The sequence below is a fragment of the Acipenser ruthenus genome, unplaced genomic scaffold, assembly GCF_902713425.1.
Source record: "Acipenser ruthenus unplaced genomic scaffold, fAciRut3.2 maternal haplotype, whole genome shotgun sequence".
Classification (NCBI taxonomy): Eukaryota; Metazoa; Chordata; class Actinopteri; order Acipenseriformes; family Acipenseridae; genus Acipenser; species Acipenser ruthenus.
In genome coordinates this window covers 72,501-75,907 of record NW_026708302.1, presented here as the reverse complement: position 1 = coordinate 75,907, position 3,407 = coordinate 72,501, and the positions used below count along the sequence as shown (strand labels likewise).

General features: G+C 46.3%; 1 long non-coding RNA gene across 1 annotated transcript in view; it reads left to right on the top strand.

The window, feature by feature from the left end:
* The first annotated feature begins 500 nt into the window (after nt 1-500).
* The window catches only part of LOC117966797 (uncharacterized), a 6,081-nt gene continuing 3,174 nt past the window's right edge, over nt 501-3,407 (top strand). Inside the window, exons 1-2 of the long non-coding RNA XR_004661790.2 lie at nt 501-1,476; nt 1,831-3,407. The exon at nt 1,831-3,407 is cut by the window's right edge and continues 3,174 nt beyond it. This is a non-coding gene — a long non-coding RNA (uncharacterized LOC117966797). The remainder of the gene's footprint in view (nt 1,477-1,830) is intronic.

The following is a 3,407-nucleotide window of genomic DNA, read 5'->3' as shown; positions in this document are numbered from 1 at the left end:
ATCAGCACTCTCCTCTCCTCTCTCTCCTCTCTAACCCCTCTCTCTTGTCTCTCTCTCTCTCTTAGGTACCCCTCTAATCACTTCGGCACGCTCACAGGTCTGCAGTCTCTCATCAGCGCTCTCCTCTCCTCTCTAACCCCTCTCTCTTGTCTCTCTCTCTCTCTTAGGTACCCCTCTAATCACTTCGGCACGCTCACAGGTCTGCAGTCTCTCATCAGCGCTCTCCTCTCCTCTCTAACCCCTCTCTTGTCTCTCTCTCTCTCTCTTAGGTACCCCTCTAATCACTTCGGCACGCTCACAGGTCTGCAGTCTCTCATCAGCGTTCTCCTCTCCTCTCTCTCCTCTCTAACCCCTCTCTCTTGTCTCTCTCTCTCTCTTAGGTACCCCTCTAATCACTTCGGCACGCTCACAGGTCTGCAGTCTCTCATCAGCGCTCTCCTCTCCTCTCTAACCCCTCTCTCTTGTCTCTCTCTCTCTCTTAGGTACCCCTCTACACTTCGGCACGCTCACAGGTCTGCAGTCTCTCATCAGCGCTCTCCTCTCCTCTCTAACCCCTCTCTTGTCTCTCTCTCTCTCTCTTAGGTACCCCTCTAATCACTTCGGCACGCTCACAGGTCTGCAGTCTCTCATCAGCGTTCTCCTCTCCTCTCTAACCCCTCTCTCTTGTCTCTCTCTCTCTCTTAGGTACCCCTCTAATCACTTCGGCACGCTCACAGGTCTGCAGTCTCTCATCAGCGCTCTCCTCTCCTCTCTAACCCCTCTCTCTCTCCTCTCTCTCTCTCTCTTAGGTACCCCTCTAATCACTTCGGCACGCTCACAGGTCTGCAGTCTCTCATCAGCGCTCTCCTCTCCTCTCTAACCCCTCTCTCTTGTCTCTCTCTCTCTCTCTTAGGTACCCCTCTAATCACTTCGGCACGCTCACAGGTCTGCAGTCTCTCATCAGCGCTCTCCTCTCTCTCTCTCTCCTCTCTAACCCCCCTCTCTCTCTCTCTCTCTCTCTCTCTCTCTTAGGTACCCCTCTAATCACTTCGGCACGCTCACAGGTCTGCAGTCTCTCATCAGCGCTCTCTCTCTCCTCTCTAACCCCTCTCTCTTGTCTCTCTCTCTCTCTCAGGTACCCCTCTAATCACTTCGGCACGCTCACAGGTCTGCAGTCTCTCATCAGCGCTCTCCTCTCCTCTCCTCTCTCCTCTCTAACCCCTCTCCTCTCTCTCCTCTCTAACCCCTCTCTCTCTCTCTCTCTCTCTCTTAGGTACCCCTCTAATCACTTCGGCACGCTCACAGGTCTGCAGTCTCTCATCAGCACTCTCCTCTCCTCTCTAACCCCTCTCTTGTCTCTCTCTCTCTCTTAGGTACCCCTCTAATCACTTCGGCACGCTCACAGGTCTGCAGTCTCTCATCAGTGCTCTCTTCGCTCTGTTCCAGCAGCTGCTTTTCATAGCCATGGTGGGACCGCTGCACGGAGACCCTTTCTGGGTGAGCCTGCGGGGACTGGAAGCACTGGGAGGAGACTGGGAAAAGAGTGGGGTGGGGCCTGGGATGAGTGGGAGGGGCCTGTTGGGAGCAGGAGGGGCCTGGGAAGAGTGGGAGGGGTCTGTGGGAAGTGGGAGGGGACTACAGCGGAGTCTATGGGTAGTGGGAGGGGCCTGCGGGAGTGGGAGGGGCCTGGGAGAGGAGTCACATTGTAATCAGGCAAAAGCAAGGCCACCCCCTTACAGCCCCTGCTTTAAACAGGCAGTCTGCCAGGACACCTATATATTTTTAACCAACAAGCGACAGAAGAAAACAAAAGAATCTGTTTATTGATTTCTTTCTTTCCTCCAATCAAAGATTAACCTCAGCCTCCTGCTCTTCTCATTGGCCGGATTCCTGTTGCCGGGATACCTGTACTTTCACTGCAGAAACCTGGTCAAGGAAATGCAAGCCAAGGACGGGACCAACCAATCAGAAGAGGCTTTGAGGGGTCATCATAGCAACGGCCAACTGCCAAACAGTGACACCTAGTCAGGAACATCGAGCCAAAGACTGACACTAACTAATAATAATACTAATAATAATAATAATAATAATACTAATAATAATAATAATAATAATAATAATAATAATAATAATCTTTGTAAATATTTCTTGGGAAGTTTTATCAAATCTTTTTAAGGTTTGAAGATGAATTGAAATCAAATATATATATATATTTTTTAACAGATCAAATTTAAAAAATATTTCAGTATTATTATTATTATTATTATTATTATTATTATTATTATTATTATTATTATTATTATTAATTAGCTGGACTGTCAGCTAATACTGCATTTCAAACACAAAGACTACTTGAAAAGAAAATAGTGTTTTTTAAACAGCTGCCTTTGAATTGAATGAAGCTGTCAATCAATCAAACTGATCAGAATTTCAAAAGCAAACGCAGGAAGCAAGTGGAGCAAATGTTACAGGACTAGAAACAGAGACAGAGAGAGACAGAGACACACACACACCGAGACAGAGGGAGAGACACACACACACAGACACACAGACAGAGAGACACACAAACACAGACAGCCAGAGAGACAGACAGACAGAGACAGACACACAGAGAGACAGACAGACAGACACACACACACACACACAGAGTGAGAGACACACACAGAGAGAAACACACACACAGACAAACAGACACACACTACCGAGAGACACACAGAGACACAGACAGACACTACAGAGAGACAGACAGAGAGAGACACAAAGAGACAGACACAGAGGGAGACAGACAGACTGAGACACACAGACAAGCAGACAGACACACAGAGAGAGACAGAGAGACAGACAGGCAGACAGACACACAGACAGGCAGACAGACAGACAGACAGCTAGCTAATTGCCCAGCCTCTCATTCCTGTGCTTCTCCTTGCTCTGGGGGCTCCACAGTCCCACGCTGCGTCGACTGAAGGGAGGCTCAGGGGTTAGGGATCAAAATCAAAAAACAAACACTGAGGTCCAGATTACTTTGAACTGTATTATAACAACAAGAATAATAATAATAATAATAATAATAATAATAATAATAATAATAATAATAATAATAATAATAATAATAATAATAATAATAATAATAATAATAATTTTATTTATGTTTGCATCGAAAAACCAAAAGAACAAAATAAGGGCATTTTCGAAGGTATAGAAAAAAAGAAATTAAAAGAAGGAGAATGATAAAAATCATTAAGTTCAGGGAGCTGCGTTGACGTATAAAGTGAAGGGGCCACAATTATGAAGCCGGCTTTTCTGCTCTGGAGCCCTAAATGTGTACCCTGTGCTGCGTGTGCGTGTGCGTGTGCGTGTGCGTGTCCTAGCCAAAACTTAAAACTGCCTCTGTCAGCTTCAAATTATTATTATTATTATTATTATTATTA